This window comes from Rhinopithecus roxellana, chromosome 4, assembly GCF_007565055.1.
Source record: "Rhinopithecus roxellana isolate Shanxi Qingling chromosome 4, ASM756505v1, whole genome shotgun sequence".
Lineage (NCBI taxonomy): Eukaryota > Metazoa > Chordata > Mammalia > Primates > Cercopithecidae > Rhinopithecus > Rhinopithecus roxellana.
Genome location: NC_044552.1, coordinates 178,008,288 through 178,029,223, shown reverse-complemented (window position 1 = coordinate 178,029,223; position 20,936 = coordinate 178,008,288).

Sequence of the window (20,936 nt, the reverse complement as noted above, 5' to 3'; positions counted from 1 at the left end):
GCTTGCAGTGAGCCAAGATTGCGCCACTGCACTCCAGCCTGGGTGACAGAGTGAGACTCTGTCTCAAAAAAAAAAAACAAACAAACAACCTTTGTGTGTCATTGTCCTAAAATTTCCATCTCATTGCTAGTAAAAGAACCAAAATATGGGGGCCAGGCATGGTGCCTCATGCCTGTAATCCCAGCACTTTGGGAGGCCGAGGTGGGCGGATCACTAGGTCAGGAGCTCGACACCAGCCTGGCCAACATGGTGAAACCCTGTCTCTACTAAAGATACAAAAAGCTAGCCGGGCATCAGTGGCAGGAACCTGTAATCCCAGCTGCTTGGGAGCCTGAGGCAGGAGAATTGCTTGAACCTGGGAGGCAGAGATTACAGTGAGCCAAGATGGTGCCACTGCACTCCAGCCTGGGCCAACAGTGCGAGACTCCGTCTAAAAAAAAAAAAAGAAAGAAAGAATCAAAATATGTTCTGGCCCAGGTAAAGCCCATGCCTAATTTTAAGAAATCCTAAAACATAGATACTTGAGCAGTATGTATGGAATGAATGAACGAATGAATGAATGAGTCGGAGGAGATAGGGGACTTAAATAACCACCCTAGGTCTTTAGGGCCTCATTTATCTAAGGCATTATCCTCATTTACCAACATGTCAGTTTTTTAGAGCAGGCATCCCTGACACCCCGCTGCAGACTGGTACCAGTCCATGGCCTGTTAGGAACCAGGCTGCACAGCAGGAGGTAAGTGGCCGGGGCAAGCATTACCACCTGAGCTCCGCCTCCTGTCAGATCGGCAGCAGCATTAGATTCTCCTAGGAGCATGAATACTATTGTGAACTGCACATGCAAGGGATCTAGGCTGCATGCTCTTGATGAGAATCCAATTGATGTAAGGAGGAACAGTTTTATCCCCAAACCATCCCCCCGCCCGCCCCGCCTTCATCCATGGAAATATTGTCTTCCATGAAACTGGTCCCTGGTGCTGAAAAGGTTAGGGGACCACTGTTTTAGAGACTTAAGAACCTCTCTCTCTCTGACTGTCTAGAGTTCTCAGCTGTTATCTGTGGGCACTTCTCTGCCCGAACTTCTAGCCCTAAGCATGCATGAACTATTAGGCTATACAACTCTGATATTGAAATAGCAGCTTAAATTTAAAATTCTAAGTAAAATACACTAGGCCCAGCATACACCGGTATACTCTACACGAATTCAAAAACACTTAAAATTGACTACTTGTTCCTGTGGCTTTTCAGGTGGTTCAAAAATAAGGTGCAAATGTTGCCTCTGCCAAATGTTTGGAGAAGAGCAGGGATTGTCAGCTTTCCCTTCCTCATAAAATTGCATGAAAGAAGAGAGGTCATAGGTTGAAAGATCAATTTATGTCATCTCTAGATATGCTTAAGAAATAAAGTGGACAACTGTAATCCCAGCACTTTTGGGGGGCTGAGCTGGGCAGATCACAAGGTCAGGAGTTTGAGACCAGCCTGGCCAATATGGTGAAACCCCATCTCTACTAAAAATATAAAAATTAGCCAAACATGGTGGTGCGTGCCTGTAGTCCCAGCTACTTGGGAGGCTGAGGCAGGAGAATTGCTTGAACCTGGGAGGCGGAGGTTGCAGTGAGCCACAGTCGCACCACTGCATTCCAGCCTGGGTGACAGAGCGAGACCCTGTTTCAAAAAAAAAAGAAAGAAAAGAAAAGAAAAAGAAAAAGAAAAAAAAAAGAAAGTGGACAACATCACTGTAATACAGATATTCTCTTTTTGCTTTAAAAATTTTCAGTTACTTGCACTCTTGATATCATCTCCCTTTTGAGGACAATCCTCCTTTTAAGCAACTTCAAACAGATGTTCATATTAAAAATACCAGCGATGATGGAATGAAAAATGGGGCAATGAAACCAATAATGGAGGGGAAGTGTGATGTCATTAGGTGTAACATCATTTGTCTGCATCTAAATACAAACTCTCAGCACGTGCTAGAGAGCTACAGGCTGACTTTTTTTTTTTTTTTTTTTTGGATTTTTTGAGATGGAGTCTCGCTCTGTTGCCCAGGCTGGAGTTGCACAGCTGAGATTACAGGCGCCTGCCACCACGCCTGGCTAATTTTTGTATTTTTAGTAGAGACGGAGTTTCACCATGTTGGCCAGTCTGGTCTCAAACTCCAGACCTCAAGTGATCCGTCCACCTTGGCCTCCCAAAGTGCTGAAATTACAGGTGTGAGCCACTGCCCCCGGCCAAGAGAGCTACAGGCTTTCTTCTGAGGTTTTGTGAGTCAGGCTTTATGACAATACATGGATAGGAAAGTCAGCTGCCCCTTCACCTGTTACTCACTGAGGTGACGGCAGGACCAGATGTGATGAAGGACAAAGAACAAGAGGAGGTGGCCCTGACAGAGCCTCACACAGGCAGCCATCTCTGCTGTGCCCATGGGAGCTGGCCTTGGTGCCTTCCATTTCCCTAGGACTTTTCCTTCCCTTCCTCTTTTTCTTCCTTTTTATGGCTATAATTCCTCTCTGTTTCCCTCTCTAAATTCTTCCTCTCCTCCCTCTTTTGGAGCATCAGTCTCAGTCCTTACTTCTCGAGATCACATGAAGAGGGAGAAAGGGAGGAGAAACCTCCCCCACGGCCCCCTTGCTGCACCACAGGAAGTCTCTGCTCTGAGGAGAAGGAAGGAGGCAGGGAGGGAGTGGAAACTCTGTTTTTTTGCTGCTGCCGCTGAGATACTTGTCTGGGTGCCCACACACCATGGCTGGTATGGCAGGCAGTGGGAAGGGAACCACGAACAGCGCCCATCTGTCCTCTCCCTGGCCCCTCTCTAGTTCCTCAGGACCCGGGTGCCTGGCCCAACTCACTCTGTCAGGGCTGCTGAGCTCCTGCTCTCCATGGGACCGCAGTAGGAGCTTGGTGGGAGGGAAGCCCTCCTTCCACCACCTAACAGGATGAGGTGAAGTACAGAATCAAACTGTAGAGTCACTGTCAAGGCTGGTGGCTGGGAGGATGTGATGGGGGAAGCAAGGGAGAAGGGAATAAAGGAGCATAGCTTCCTGACAGTCTAGGTTGGTATTTATTTCTCCATAGAGAAGTCATTGAAAATAGTGCATTGCTTCTTACATATTTCTATACTCACATACTGAATATATCTATGCACACACATGTACAGTTGTCCCCTGAACAAGTGGGTTTGAACTGTGTGGGTCCACTTATACACAGACTTTTTTTCAATAAATATATTGGAAAAAATTTTGGAGGTTTGAAACAATTTGAAAAAACTCAAAGACAAACCCCAGAGCCTAGAAATACAAAAAACAAACAAACAAACAAACAAACAAACAAACAAACAAACAAAAAACAAACAACAAAAAAAAAACAAGAAAAAGGTTAAGTGAAGTTATGTCATGAATGTATAAAACATATGTAAATACTAGCCTAATTTTTTATTTACTACTGCAAAATACACACAAATCTATTATGAAAGTTAAAATTTATCAGAACGTACACACACACTTACAGATCATACATGGCACCATTCACATTCAAAAAAATGTAAGCAAACATAAAGATACTGTATTAAATCATATGGCATAGTCCTAGCTAGAGCAATTAGACAAAAGAAAGAAATAAAGGACATCTAAATTGGAAAAGAGGAAGTCAAACTGTCATTGATCACCAATGATATGATTGTATACCTGGAAAACCCTAAAGACTCATCCAAAAACTCCTAGATCTGATAAATGAATTCAGTGAAGTTTCAGGATACAAAATCCCTGTAAACAAATCAGTACCACTGCTATACACCAACAGCGACCAAACTGAGAATCAAAAGACCCCAATCCCTTTTGCACTAGCTGCAAAAAAGAAATCATAGATGACACAAACAAAGGAAAACACAACCCATGCTCATGAATGAGTAGAATCAATATCATGAAGATGACCATACTGCCAAAAGCAATCTACAGATTCAACACAATTCCCATCAAAATACCATGATCATTCTTCACAGAACTAGAAAAAACAATCCTAAAATTCATATGGAACCAAAAAAACAGCCCACATAGCCAAAGCAATACTAAGCAGAAAACACAAAACAAACAAAAAACACCACATTTCTTTAAAATGTTTATTTCAATAGTTTCCCCCAAAACTATTGAAATAAACATTTTAAAGAAAAGAATAATTATAGTAAAAAAATAAATATATACCATAGAATTAACTATAGCACATATAACACTACTGTAATAATGGAGGTATCTCATTACCCAACTTCAAGCTATACTACAAGGCTATGGTTACCAAAACAGCATGGTACTGGTATAAAAATAGGCAAGTAGATCAATGGAACAGAGGAGGGAACCCAGAAATAAAGCCAAATACTTACAGTCAACTGATCTTTGACAAAGCAAACAAAAACATCAAGTGGGGGAAAGGACACCCTATTCAACAAATGGTACTGGGACAATTGGCAAGTCACATGTAGAAGAATAAAACTGGATCTTCATCTCTCACCTTATATGAAAATAAATTCAAGATGGATCAGACTTAAATCTAAGACCTGAAACCATAAAAATTCTAGAAGACGTCAGAAAAACCCTGCTAGACATTGGCGTAGGCAAAGAATCCATGACCAAGAAACCAAAAGCAAATGAACAAAACCGAAAATAAATAAGGGACCTAATTAAACTAAAAAGCTTCTGCACAGCAAATAATAATAATAATAATAATAATAATAATAATAATAATAATAGCAGCAGCAGCAGCAGAGTAAACAGACAACCCACAGAGCGGGAGAAAATATTCACAAACTGCATCAGACAAAGAACCAACATCCAGAATCTACAAGGAACTCAAACAAAAGAACAAGAAAAAAAAAAGAACAAGAAAAAATAACAAATATCTCCATCAAAAAGTGGGCAAAGGACACGAATAGAGAATTCTCAAAATGAGATATACAAATGGCAAACAAACCTATGAAAAAACGTCCAACATCACTGTAAGAGAAGTACAAATTAAAACCAGTGAGGTACCACCTTACTCCTGCAATAATGGCCATAATTTGAAAATCAAAAAACAACAGATGTTGGCATAGATGTGGTGAAAAGGAACACTTTTACACTGCTGGTGGGAATCTAAACTAGCACAACCACTATGGAAAACAGCATAGAAATTCCTTAAAGAACTAAAGTAGAACTACCATTTGATCCAGCAATCCCACTACTGGATATCTACCCAAAGGAAAAGAAGTCATTACATAAAAAAGACACTTGCACATGAATGTTTATAGCAGCACAATTTACAACTGCAAAAATATGAAACCAACCTAAATGCCCATCAACCAATGAGTAGATAAAGAAAATGCATACACCATGGAATACTGCTCAGCTATAAAAAGGAACAAAATAATGGCATTGCAGAGAGTTGGATGGAGCTGGAGACCATTATTCTAAATGAAGTAACTCAAGAATGAAAGAATAAGTATCATATGTTCTCATGTATAAGAGGGAGCTAAACTACGAGGATGCAAAAGCATAAGAATGATGTAATGGATTTTAGGGAGCCAGGGAGAAGGGTGGGAGGTGGGTGAGAAATAAAATAAAAATTAGGTTCAGTGCACACTGCTGGGGTAAGGGGTGCACCAAAATCTCAGAAATCACCTTTAAAGAAATTTTCCATGTAACCAGAAACCATCTGTTCCCCCAAAACTATTGAAATAAACATTTTAAAGAAAAGAATAGTTATATTTAAAAAAACCATATAGCATACAATTAGCTATAGTACACACAGCACTACTGTAATAATTGTGTAGCCACTTCCTGTTGTTATTGAGGTGAGCCCAAGTGTTGTGAGTATCCATTTAAACACCATATTATGCTAATTATCTCCGTGTGATCAGTTCATCTCTCCAGTAGGTTGTGTACACCAGTAAAAAGTGACCTCTCACAGTTCTCTTGCAATTTTCATCATGTTTATGCAATACCATAAACCTTGAATAACATCATGGGACTTGTAGGAAGTGTCACTGATGCTATAAGTGCTCCCAAGAAGCAAAGTCATGACATTACAAAAAAAAAAAAAAAAGCTTAATTGCTTGATGTGTACCATAGGTTGATGTCTGCAATTGCCTGCCATTTCAAGACAAATTAATCCAGCATAAGGACCACTGTAAAAAAAAAGAAAGAAAGAAAGAAAGAAAGAAAGAAAGAAAGAAAGAAAGAAAGAAAGAAAGAAAGAAAGAAAGAAAGAAAGAAAGAAAAGGAAATTTGTGAAACCATCCCTGCAGCTGTCAGCAGGCACAAAAACTTTGTACTTTTTGTGAAATACAGTTTTTTTAATCTTGTATTGAAAATGCAACTTGTGTGTATGTGGTTGCAGGATTGCTATAAGAAATGATACCTACAGACTCTAATATGATTAGAGAAAAAGCTAAGTCACTATATGACACCTTAAAAAAAGGAAGGTGAAGAATGTAAAGTTGGAGAATTTAATGCCAGCAAAGGATGGTTTGATAATTTTAGAAAGAGGGTTGACTTTTTAAAATGTCAAGATAACATGAGAAGCAGCTTCTACTGATGAAAGGCACCAGATGAGTTCCCAGGCACCATTAAGAAGGTAATAAGGACTTGCCTGAATAACTTTTCAATGCAGATGAAAGTGGCCTATTCTGGGGGAAAATTGCCACAAATGACATTTATTAGTAAGAAAGAGAAGCAAGCACCAGGATTTAAGGCAGGGGTAGCTAACTGTACTGTTCTGTGCAAATTTAGTTGGGTTCGTGAACAGGACTGTCCTTATCTGTAAAGCTGTTAACCTCTGAGCCTTGAAGGGAAAGGATAAATACCAGCTGCTAGTCTTTTGGTTGTACAACAAGAAGGCCTGGACAAAAAGAACCTTTTTTTTCTGGATTGGTTTCATTGATGGTTTGTCCCTGAAGTCAGGAAGTACCTTGCCAGTAAGGGACTATCTTTTAAAGTTTTTTTGATATTAGACCATGGCCCTGGCCACCGAGAACCCCAGAAATTTAAAGGTGAAGTCGTTGAAGTGGTCTACCTGCCCCCAAACACAAAGTCTCTAATTCAGCCTCAATATCAGGTGGTCATAAGGATCTTTAAGATTCATTACACATGGTACTCTATGGGAAGGGTTGTCAACGCTATGGAAGAGATCCCTGATTACAAAGAACATTATGAAAGTCTGAAAGGTTTACACCATTGAAGATGCCATCACTGTTACAGAAAAAAAAAAAAAAAAAAAAAAAAAAAAGCATGAAAGCCATCAAGCCCAAAACAAGAAATTACTGTTGGAGAAAACTGTGTCCACACATTGTACATAACCTTGCAGGATTTACAACAAAGCCAATCAAGGAAATAATGAAAGGGATTATGGAAAAAAAGATGGGGGTGAAGGGTTTCAAGATATGGTTCCTGGAGAAATTAAAGAACTAAAAGACACCACACCAGAGGAATTAACAGAAGGTGACTTGATGGAGAAGAGTGCTTCCAAACCAGTGCCAGACTATGAGAAGAAAGACAGATGAAGCAGTGCCAGAAAACATTAGACAATCTGGAAGACGTCTTCTGATTATTCAAGACTGCTTTGACTTCTTTTATGACATGGACTCTTCCATGATACTGGCACTGAAACTGAAGCAAACGGTTGAAGAATTGGCACTGTAGCATAGAAACACTTTTAGGGAAACAAAAAAGCAATAAAGTCAGACAGAAATTATGATGTATTTCTATAAAGTTACACTGAGTGCCTGCTTCTCCTGCCCTTCCTGCTTCCACCTCTGCCTCCCTGAGACGGCAAGACCAGCCCCTCCTCATCCTTCTTCTCCTTAGCCTACTCAACATGACAACAAGGGTGAAGACCTTTATGATAATCCACTTCCACTTAATAAGCAGTAAATATATTTTCTCTTTCTTATGACTTTCTCAAAACATTTTATTTTCTCTAGTATATTTAATTGTATGTATGCAATATATAATACATATAACATATAGAATATGTGTTAGTGGACTGTCTGTATTATCAGTAAGCCTCCTGGTGAGCAATAGGCTATTAACAGTAGTTAAGTTTTGGGGGAGTCAAAGTTAGACCCACACTTCCGACCTGCACAGGGTGTTGATGCCCCTACCCTTCCATTGTTCAACTGTCAACTAGATACATACATAACATGTAGTTTTATACTTCAGAAATATTACAGATGAAACAAGGTTTTTAAGGATGGTCTAGGACCCAAACACCATTTATTTTAGGAGGTGCACACATGCAGGAGATAATTCAATAAACCCTTAAGTCCTTGCATTAGTGAAGTACTTATACTTTACTTGTAAAGATAAATACATTGTGTATGATTTCTCTGCTCATTTCTCTTTTTTTTTTTTTCTTTCTTTTTCTTTGAGACACAGTCTCACTCTGTTGCACAGGCTGGAGTGCAGTGGCACAATCTTGGCTCACTGCAACCTCCAACTCCCAAGTTCAAGCGATTCTCCTGCCTTAGCCTCCCAAGTATCTGGGATTACAGGTGTGTGCTACCATAGCCAGCTAATTTTTGTACTTTTAGTAGAGACAGGGTTTCACCATGTTGGCCAGTCTAGTCTCTAACTCCCACCCTCAAGTGATCTGCCTGCCTCAGCCTCCCAGAGTGCTGGGATTACAGGGATGAGCCACCGTGCCAGCCCTCTGATTCTTTCTTGTTTGGTTTTCCTGAGAATCCATCTTGGGCCTGGGGAACTGTATATGCATGTGCTTCCTGTACTGAGTGAAAAAGCAGCATTCAAAGGAGGGGAAATTGAGGAGGAAAACTAGTAGACAGTATTGGCAAGTGTATTAAGGACCAACCTTCAAATCTTCAAATTCCAGCTGAATTTGAAGATTTTGTTTTTGTTTTTTTCAGGCTTAAACTCTTTTTTTTTTTTTTTTTTTTTTGGTTCATGTGTCCAGCACCATGATGAGATTTTGTTTTTGAGAACACCTTGCAAAACTGTATTGCATGATCTTATTTTAGTGATTCTCACCACAAGATATTCCAGCCTCAGGATACTACAGTCTGGTCAATACTTGTCCTTGTTAATCTCTTGTGTATTACCTCATCTCAGTTATGAGACATCAAGGACATGACCATTTCAAGCTTTATGTTTCAGGTAGAAACTCTAAGGTTATATTGGTTTCCCTTGCTCAAAACTTAGGATTTTAGGGAAGTCGCATCTCAGGGGTAACTGGATAAAGTGAAGCAAAAAAACTTTGGGCCAGGAGTAAAGAGAAAAATTGGTTAAGGCGTAATTGGGATCTTTATCTCCCCAACTCCCTAGGTACAGAAGTCAGGAGAAAAGGAAAAGGAAGATAGATTTTATTTTCCAGGAAAAGCAAGCACTGGTAATTGCTATACTGACACAATATATCTCAGCATGGTGTCCAAGAGGAAGCGTGGGCTGAATATGTGACTTTAAATGTGTCACTTCATCTCTCTGGGCCTCCATTTGGATTGAACTGGCACCCACTAACCATACTCCTTCCCCTTCATCTATGGAAAACCAGTTTTGTTCAGGCGGTCACTGCTCAGGAAAGTTGCCCCCCACTTTCAGCCTTGGGGGATGAATCTGATTGATCTGAGCCAATCATAGTAATTCTCTATGCTAGTGATTGGTTTGGGGTGGCTATGTGTTATGGGCCGAATGGTATCCCCCATCTAGCCTCAAAAAAAAAAAAATGTTGGAATCCTAACCCCTAGTAGCTTAGAATGTGACCTAATTAAAAACAGGGTCTTTACAGAGACAATTGAGTTAAAATGAGGTCATTCAGGCGGATTCTAATCCAATATTATTGGTATCCTTATAAAAGGAGAAATTTTGACACAGAGACCTATCTAGAGGGAAGACCATGTAACGAGACACAAGGAGAAGATGCCATCTCCAAGCCCAGGAAAGAGTCTGGAATACACCTTTCCCTCGGAGCCCTCAGGAGCTGATCCTGTTGACACCTTGATGTCGAACTTCCAGCCTCCAGAACTGTGAGACCATCAGTGTCTGTGGTTTCAGCCATCCAGTCTCCGGTACTTTGCTAAGGCAGCCCTGGAAATTAATACAGCATGTTCTGGTCTATGTGCATAATGAGGAAATTTGCTTCCCAGTAAAAAGAGGAGAGAGTGGGAAGAGAGCCACTTTCCCTTCTTACCGCCTTGCCCATAGCATGTGAAGCCTGGGACTTTGGGGCTCTGGCAACCATCCTGTGACTGTGCCAGGCAAGTCCCAGGACAGATGCTTCTCATGAGGATGGTGCAGCAGAAAGAGGCTGGGCCTGTAGGCACTGCTGAAACACCGACCCAACCCAGAACCTCCAACTCTCTGGCTTAATGTTTTATGAAGCACACACACATCTTTATTGCATCAACCAATGTTAAATATTGGGAAATGGGGTTATTTAAGCTCCAACACAATATGATTCCAATTGTTTATCCTTATATGTCCCCAAAGCTGATCTTTGAATCTCTCTTAGTGAGTGATCCCTGAAAGGAAAAAAGGAGTTATCGCTTATAATAGTATGTTTTCTGCAGATGTGGCTCATTTTTCTTTTTGATGTGATGTAGAGACTACCAGGAGAAAGTATTAGAGTGGCATATAATTAATTTCTATAGGAACTTTTTAAATGAATTGTTTATACAGGATACAAAAATGTAAGAAATGGAAGCTTGCACTTTCTAGTAGCTGTTAAATTGCCATTGACCCTGGAAACAGATCACTGGACAGTGAAGACACGTTTTGGAATTGAATGATTTAACTTTCGTATTTGAATTTTGATGGAAGGCCCTGTCTTGAGAGCTGTAGCATCTGCATGTAGTGTCTGGGTGCTGCCCCTGGCTAGGCAGAGGTAGTCATGTGCCACCCTCTAAGGGGTCATGCCTAGGTAGGCAGGCCCAGGGCCAGTAGGGCCAGGAAGCTTGAGAAGCGCAGACCTGGGGGAAGAGAGCCAAAGCTCAGGAAGAAAGTGGTATCAGGTGTGAAGAGTGAAGAGCAGCTGGAGAAGGGAAAAAAGGAAACTGAGTCTTAAGTGGGAAGGATGAGACACTCCAGGAGGCAGTGCCACAGTGACAGGCTGAGGTTACCAATGGAGAGGGCCCCAAAGTCCCATTTCTATATGGTTACCTGGAACGGGAAAAGTGGTGTTGAATTAAAGTAGGGTTGAACTACATGGTAGATTGTTCTGATGCTATTCTCTGAAGGATATCCTTTCAGGCAATGTCATTGCTCTTGCCATAACCCAGTGTATGAATATGTACTCACCTCTGAGATGAGATACCAGTAGCATGGGGAAAGCACCCCTTCTCCCTAAACATGCCTCCTGAGTCTATCTAGGTGCCTGAAACCCACTACACCAATCCTTTTCTTTGACTATTATATACAAGTACAATTACTCAACTTCTGTCTCTGGTGACACGGTGCACAATGTAATTTAAACCAATCTTTCTGCTGATAACTAAAAGTTCTGGACAAAAAATGTTTAAATATCTTCTTAAAAGTGTCAAAACATTGAGAAGATAGTAAGGAATAATCTAGACATGAAAACTGATGCAGAGAAAAAAATGTTAGCGAATTGCTTATCTGAATATCTGCTTATTTTGCTGGACTCCTAATATACAAGTTCTACCATTACTTTTTGAAGGGTAACAACTTAGCAATAAAATATTTGTTTAAATTTGAGAATATCTTTTATCTCCTTTTCAAAACTACTAATAACTCATTGCATGCCAAAATGACACTGAATCTAGAATCTAACCAAAAATCCCATCTGACTTAGAGTATAGTGACACACAGATTAATACTTAGTAAGTATATCAAACAGGGCTCATTTTATTCATTAATGCATTCATCAAATATTTCTCAAGTACCTGCATAGATCAAATATTGTTCTAGTTGCTGGGGATGTAATAATGAACAATAAATAACTGACATTTTCCTTACAATCATGGAGCTTGTGGTCTTATATGGATATAAGCATTAACCAAAAAATCACACAATGACAAAATGTGATAAATGCCCTGACATGAGAGATCTAGAGATCTGGATAAGAATGAAGATTAACATGGAAAGGGGATGGGGCAAGTGAACACCCCAGGCTGAAGTAACAGTGGGTGCAAAGGTCCTGTGGCATGTTCAAAGAACTGAAAAAAGGCTCAAGAGACTGGGGCAAAGAAAGTGTAGGACAGACGAGGTAATCATGGGCCATGGAGGGCCTTTTAGGTCATGTTATTGATTTAGCTTTAAGAGCAATGGAAAAACCATGTTTTAAGCCAAGAAGAAGATGTTGGTAGATGGGTGTGATTGTATTTTCGCTTTGGCTGCACTGTGAAGAATATTTCTAAAGAAGAGTAAGAGTAGATTAAGGAGGACCAGTTAAGAGACCACTGAGGACTGGGAGTGGTGGCTCACGTCTATAATCCCAGCACTTTGGGAGGCCGAGGTGGGTGGATCATGAGGTCAGGAGATCGAGACCATCCTGGCTAACACAGTGAAACCCCATCTCTACTAAAAATACAAAAAATTAGCTGGGGCACGGTGGTGGGCACCTGTAGTCCCAGCTACTCAGGAGGCTGAGGCAGGAGAATGGTGTGAAGTCGGGAGGCGGAGTTTGTAAGTGAGCTGAGACTGCACCACTGCACTCCAGCCTGAGCAACAGAGCGAGACTCTGTCTCATTAAAAAAAAAAAAAAAAAAAAAGAGAGAGAGAGAGACCATTGAACTCCAATGAGACATGATGGTGGCTTGGATTGAAGTGGTGACTATGGAGACAAAGAAGTGTGGAAAGGTTTGTGAGATACAGGTGGGTGGATAGGAATTGGTGGTAAGGACAAGAAGGCTCTATTCTTCCAGCTTGTATGGATGAAAGAGAATCATTCAGTAAGGTAGGAAACCTTAGCAGAGGAACCAGGCTTAGCAGAAGATCATGCAGTTTTGATCATGTTGAATTTGAAGTCACCCTAAAGGAGATGTTGAATAAGCAGTCAGACCCATAGGTCTGGAGTTGAACGAGGGGTCTGGGCTGAAGGTACAAATTTGGAAGACAATGGTATATTGTAATTGAAAACATAGGCACACATGGAATTATCCAGGAGGCATGTGCAAAGAAGGAAAGAAGTCCTAGGCAGTGCCTCTCAACGTTAATGGCTAGTGAGAAGAGGAAAAACTCATAAGGAAAAAGAGCGGCCAGAGGTGTATTGGTGAAAGAATAGGAGATTTATGGCAGTGTGCAGTCAAACAACTGTGTTGAACCCTGCTAAGAAGTCAGGAGCCTGAAAAAATGTATATGGATTTACTAACATGGAGATTATTGCAGCTGGTTTTAATAGGATGATGAGGGCAACAGCCACATGGAATGGGTTGAGTGGTGAACAGGAGGTGGAGACAACAGGTGAAGACAGGTCTTGAGAAGTCTGGCTCTGAACGAGAGGAAAGAAATGGGATGAGCTGAAGAGATACGGGTGGTCAAGGTTAAAATAATCAAAATATCATAAATAATGACACGCAAATACATCAAAAGACTATCATATGTAACACGACATGCTTGAAATGTGTGATGTCAAATAATTCAAGTACATGCATTAAAATGCATCCAACTGCATTTCTATAGTAGAGGTTTTTCTTTTTTTTTTTTTTTTGACCTATCTTTAAGTAAACGGAATCTTTTTATTAAAGGACGTTCCATCTACAATCTCAATCTGTAAAACAGATCAAAGTGGAGGTGATCCTCATGGCACCTGCACGAAGGACTATGACCCACTCTGTACAAACCAATGTCCTTTGAAAAGGCTGTAGCAAGATGGCACACCTGTTATTAAGTTGATATTCAACAATGACTTCCCTTGAAATGTATTTATTTGAGGTAACTGACAAAGATACATAAAATACAAAAGAATAAAAGAGAAAGGAATTAGAGCAAAGTTAGCCATTAGAATAGCATATCCAAATCTACACTAGCTAATTCTGTACAGATGTCAGACAGGTGAGAATTCTGTCTCTAAGCTTCCCGGTAGCAAAAGCAAAGACATATGCAAGGTTACTCACAGTGTCCTTAAGGTAAGATGCCCAGCTGTTCAAGAAGGTAGCTTTTCATGATAAGGAGGCCCCGAGAAAGCCGTCTCATATGGGAAAGCTAGTATAATGGACGACATCCTCAACAATATCTTCTTCAATAGATACAGTGACACATTTTGTGCAGCCGTTTCTTATTTTTCTCAAGAGGAAATAATGGTATAACATTAAAGTTCAGTCTAATAAAAGGGATTTTTTTGTGAGATTAAGGAGATATGGCAGAGAGGGCAAAGAAATTTCTGAATATCCAAGATGCAGCCCTTTAATGATATTGTAAACCTCCCATTTTCTCCCCAATAACAAGCAGGCTTACCTTTTCTGGAAAGAAAGCCAAAACCTTTAAATTTTTTTCATTTGTACAAAAGTAACGTACATTTATTATGAAAATGACAATAATTCTGAAATTTATAAACACGAAAATATAATTTCTAGTAATCCCATCCATCAAGGTAACCACTATTTTCAGTTTCATTATATTCTCTTGAGATTTTTGAATATATGGAAGGCACTAATTTTTGTACATATTTACAAAATGGGATCATACCCTATCTAATGTATAGAACCTTATATTTTAGTGACTGTGGATTAGCTCATTACATGAATGTAAAATACTTATTTAATAAACCACCTATTGATGGATATTTGGGTGTTTCCATCTGTCTCACTATTAAAAATAAGCTTTAATGAATCTTTAATAGGCAAAATTTTAACATCTTACGAGGTTTTTTCCAGGCCTCTCAGGATGCCCTATCCAAACCTCTTCCTGGTAACAGACCTGACTTTAGCTCATCTGTTTTCTAGCTTTACCTTTACAGAGTTATCCTGTGCTTCATTTCTTAAGGACGTGACCTCTCTCCAACGACTCATAGCTTAGAAGAAAACAATTCCCTACTGAAAGTCACTGAGCACTGATGGCCTTGGGGTTTATTCTCCCAGTTATTAATACATTTCCATTGCAGTAGTGTCCTTCCAGAAGCAATGCTTCCTTCACTTGCAGACAGAAATCTTTTTTAAAAAAATTAAATGTTTAAAAAATGGGTTCTTGCTATGTTGCCCAGGTTGTTCTCAACTCCTGGGCTCTAATCCTCCTGCCTCAGCCTTCTGAGTAGCTGTGATTATAGGTGTGAGCCACTGTGCCTGGCTAGACAGGAACCTTTTGAAAGTGAGAGTTAGGTGGGCAGGTGAGGTACCTTAGGTCAGATATATTGAGTCAGCTGCCTAGAAATGGAGCCAGTTTTGCAAGTGTTCACAAACATGCAGTTGGCTTACCTGGAAGGCTGCATGGCATAGTGTTGAAAGGTGACAATTCTGGAGCCCAGCTGCCTGCGTTTGTAATCCTGACTCCAGTGCTCGCTGTGTGTGACCTTAGACAACTTATCTTCTCTCTGCCTCAGTTTTCTTACCTCTAAACTAGATAAAAGGCCGGGAATGGTGGCTCACACCTGTAATCGCAGCACTTTGGGAGGCTGAGGTGTGTGGATCACCTGAGGTCAGGAGTTTGAGACCAGCCTGGCCAATATGACAATACCTCATCTCTACTAAAAATATAAAAATTGGCAGGGCATGGTGGCGAAAGCCTGTAATCCCAGCTACTTGGGGGGCTGAGGCAGGATAATCGCTTGAACTTGGGAGGCAGAGGTTGCAGTGAGCCGAGATCACGTCACTGCACTTCAGCCTGGGCAACAGAGTGAGACTCTGTTCTCAAAATAAATAAATAAATAAAGAGTGATGAGGACAAAATGCATTAATAACTGCAAAGCTTACAGAGCATAACACATAGAGTCTATGTAAACATTTACAAAATAAGTATAATCTGTTGTCAACCTACCACACACTGATTCAGACACATCAAGCCCCTCCTACCTCAGGCTACTCTTAAACGGGGCCCAGGCTGAGGGCTGAGGGTTTGTAGCAATCAAGGCCCAATTTTTCTATGGCTAATCAGCTCATAGGCTGCTCATCTAGTTCTCCATCCATTCACACACACACTGCTATACCCAATGCTTTATTTCCATTGAACACAGCTTCATATAGGCCATTGAAATCTCTTTTATTCTATTAGTATGAAAATTACTATTCCTTTGGGTGAATTTATAACAGGTTAGAAATTAGTTTAATAAATATTTACTATTGATAAATTTGTAATAGGTCAAATACTTTGGATGCTAGAGAATGGGCACTACTGAGTTACATTTTATTAATTTACTTATCATATGACTTTTTTTTTGAGACAGAGTCTTGCTCTGTCTCCCAGGCTGGAGTGCAGTGGCGCAATCTCGGCCCACTGCAAGCTCCACCTCCCAGGTTCATGCCATTCTCCTGCCTCAGCCTCCCAAGTAGCTGGGACCACAGGCGCCGGCCACCACGCCCAGCTAAATTTTGTATTTTTAGTAGAGACGGGGTTTCACTGTGTTAGCCAGGATGGTCTTGATATCCTGACCTCGTGAGCCGCCCACCTTGGCCTCCCAAAGTGCTGGGATTACAGGTGTGAGCCACCGTGCCTGGCCCATATGACTTTTTAAATTCCCAATTTAGTTTGAAAACAGACTTGAAGTGGCTTGACAAATACCACATGAAGAACAAAAAATACTCCATCAGTGTGCCTGTAAGGACAGAGACACTTTTCAAAGCAAATCCTAATTCTGCAGTGGATTTTACTAGGCTTTTTTCCAAATCAGCCTATTAAATTAGTTTCATTATTTTTTGGTGAAGAAAGACTCAACAATAACCACCTTTATTCACCTACAGAAGCGTCTTCTAGAAACAGCACAGTGAGTGCTTACAATGATCTTGCCATGCTCCACCTAGTCTTCCACAGCGGCCATCACCAGGTGCTTTGGAAAGACTGAAAATACCAAAAATGTTCATAAATATACAAAGTTAGCTCACTGATTTCTTCTGGGAGTGTCTTCTGGGCTATAATGGCTGCCCACTTTGCAACCTGAACTATGAGGCAGTTTTTGCTCATGTAACTAGCTCTAGTTACAGAATTCTTGTCCAGCAATTGCCATTATGCATATGAAACTGTGATTTTTACAAGCCACAATCAACCCTGTTGCACATTGAACAATGAGAACACATGGACACAGGGAGGGGAACATCACACACTGGGGCCTGTCGGGGGTTGGGGAGCTAGGGGAGGAATGGCATTAGGAGAAGTACCTAATGTAGATGATGGGTTGATGGGTGTAGCAATCCACCATGACTTGTGTATACCTACGTAACAAACCTGCAAGTTCTGCACATATATCCCAGAACTTTAGTATAATAGAAATAAAAACATACCTTGTATTAATGTTTAGTTTTGCTTTTTTGTGGTCTGATATATGGCAATAGCTCATTATTATCTAAAGCCAATGTAACTGTATTGAAACTAAATTACGTTTACTTGTCTTCACAGTGTGAGAAGAAAAGACACTTCCATCTCCTCTTTTGGGAGAAAATATCTTAAAGTTTTTCATTAGTTAGGGAGTTAAATGCATAAACAAATACGGAAAGCATTATCTTGTAAGTGTTGCCATTTTGATAGCCAATCAGTTAGTTTCAAAAATGAGAGTCAACATCTCAAGTTCAATTAGAAAAATTTTCTGAAAGTGTTTGTTCTAAAGATTCCCTAAAGAAAAGTATTTTTGGCTCAAGTGAAGGTAGGGCTGTAACTTTTTTGTATCTGTATTCCCTATCACTGCCAAGACATGATAGATGCTCAGTAACTGCTGAACTCAATAAATTGTTAAGAATTGGTGAAAATCTTGTTTTAGTGACTTGCCCTAAAAGCGAGAACACGGACTTTGAAGTCCAGCATGCCTCAGTTCAAAATAGGTCTCTCTCGCTTGCCATAAGACTGGGCAGCTGAATTATCACGTGACCTCCAGTCTCCTCATCAATGAAATGAGAGCAAAAAGACCAATATCTCTGGGCTTCTGGGGAGAACAGTCATAATGGATGCTGGTTACCCAATGTGAAGAAAAGGAGGCTATGGTTATGAGGATTATAAGATAAGGTCTTGACCATCATCATCAGAAAATGAGTTTTTCTCTAACATTGACAATCAATCCCCACTTCCTTCCTTTGTTATTCTCTCTGTTGATATTTATTTCTTGATACTTAGTTCAATTTCCTGCTTTACAGCAAAATATTGCACCTACTGGTCTCTTTCTAATGTTTGATGAGGGGCCCCACAGTCATTATTCATCCTAAACATCACGTAGGATTATTGAGTAAATGGTCATATGGAAAGTGTGAGAAACTGGGTTAAATGTGTATTGGACCCAATACACTCTGGAAGATGTTTTATTATTTATTTTTTTTCAAAAGCAACGTTATCAGTTTGATTCCTTTAGATTGCCTAACTTCTTTCTCCTAAAAGTAAGGGGCAGAGCACATTTAAGTCAGTGATCTTATTGGTGAGTCTGGGGAGTACAGTGGACATACCAGCTTGACACACTACCCAGGAATGAGCTGTTGCTTTGTAAGTGGGTGGAAAAGGCTTCAACCTGCTCTGGTGCCTAAGAGGCAGAATCTCAAATAAGGGTGGACAGACCATGCAAACAGGTGCTTCACACACAAATCACAGGGAAAGCCTCCGGATGTGAAGTATGAAAAGAACTGCTCACCACCCAGTGGCGTTATCAGCGACAGGGTGTGTGCATGCACATAGGGCTCTTTGTGGGCCATCCTTGGGGGTGTCTTTGAATTACCAAGGACAGGACACTAGCAGAAGGGGTCGGCAAACAGCTTCTGCATTCTTGAGCTGAATTGGAAGGATGAGAGGTTCAGAGGTAGCCGGAGAGGAAAAGATGTTCAGCTAGAGAGGAGTTAGAAAGTTTTCAGCACTCTATCCCTCTACAAAGGCTTTCTGCAATATGAATGAGGGACGTTTCCTTGCACAACTGACCTTCTCATTGCTTGACATACAGTTGCCGATAAACCTGTCATCAGTGAGCTAATGAGCAGGCCCTTGTGCTGCTGCCTAGAGTAGACAAGAGCCACAGGCACACCGTGATGCCTTTGGAGCCTGTTTTTTCCAATTGAGGCATTTGAAATATGTCCTACACCATGGAACGTTAGTGATATTTTGAAATGAAAAAAGGAGCTGTTTCTCCAGCTCAGGGCCCAGTATTGGTAGTAAGGCTGTTTCCTGTGATCCTCAGCAGGCAGGCATGTCACCTGCCTTTTCCTTCGTATTCCATTACATCTCCCGGAAATGACCTTGCCCTAGAGGCCTTGTGTTTGAAGAAATATATCGTCCTCAGATCTGCAGCTTCAACACCAGGAAGCATCGCTCCAAGTAGTGGAGCGGGAGGAGTGCTCTGGAAAGCCAGAAGTAGAACATTCCTCGGTTTCCACCGAGACAGGCCTCTTAGAAAGGCCAGCCTCTGGGCCACACACTTGCTTGGTCCTGGAGTCACTGAAGGCCTGTCTTGCTGGTCCAGTGCTCCTTCCTTTAGGCCAGGCTGTTTCCACACCTATGACCCGGTATTAAAACCAGGCCCACGTGTTACCATGTGGGTCACAGAATGTAAAGTAGCCACCCTATTTTTTTGGATTGTATCCTAATGTTCATGATTCCTGGCAACTGAAAAGTGCTTCCAGGGACAGCACTTATGGTGGGGCGGAAGAGGGAGGAGAGGAAAGTGATGTGAATACTGCTGACACCATGGAAAGGCTGCCAGGAGGGCCCCTGAATCAGCGGGAGTTCACCTTCCTTCCCGTCCCGCTCTCCAGGCCCCAGTGCTGGGGTCAGCAGTTCATGCATAAGAAATCAGGATTCTTTGGAGCAATTCATGCTGCCAAATGCACACTGACATTCCAGGCCAAACCCCACTCCGCATTTGAAGGTCACTTGGCCTGCGTCAAGCACACTTGACAATTGCTCAAAGGGAAATGAGGGAATTGTTTTGTATAAATGAGTCAACTTACCTTCAGTGAACACCACTGGAAGTGAACCTGGCAATGATAGATGAGTTTGCCTGCCTTTACCTGAGCACTGTCATAAATTATGACATGTATTATGTACCTCTCAGCTTATGCTCTATGTCAAGTATGGGGAAGAAAATAATATAGTCTAGGCAATTTCAGCAAGACTGGGGGCAACATGTTAGGAGCATGTGTTCACATGTCAGCGACCTGCAGTAAGGAAGAGAGAAATGAACATAGTCCAAGGTGGGAGGTAACCAGCACCAACCTCTTCCTTCCCCTCATATGCCCATCCATGGTGTTAGCTTCTTCTAGGGGTGGCTGGCCACCTACCTCTCAGCGGGAGGTGGAATTACACATCCAACGCATGGTACTGTGGACACTGGCAGGAGACCTGGGGCAGGCTGAGGGGATAAAGAGGTGCCCTGCAGAGCATGGCTAACGTGCACCAGGGACAATGAAGAGTTGGATATGAAGATACCTGGATAAACATTGGAAAATACCTTCAGCCTGACAAAATATTTACAAGTGATTCAGGGAAGAGGATGAGTCCATGATGCTGTGGGTAGTAAATTAGCAACCATATATATTGTGTGCTGAGACAAAACAGGATTGGGAGAAGTCATTTTCATTTAAGAGAAAAGTGGATTTTCCCCATCTTTTCCAACTTGTGCTGCAAGCTCCAATGATGCTGCTGGAGAAAAACGTAGCTCATGGAGGTGTTGGCTACTTTGTATTGTACGGTGCTACAAGGTAGAGGTAGCCTCAGAAACTCTGTCAGCCCTTTTATGATCTGTGTTAACTCCCTCCATCATGAAACTGGTACCTTGGCAGAAGGATTCACAATCCTCACTGGGTTTTCAAAAACATTTACCACTTAGACATAAATTTTCACCTGAAGTCAGATTACATAGCTATATGGACAAAGGGAGCGCAAGGTCTTTAC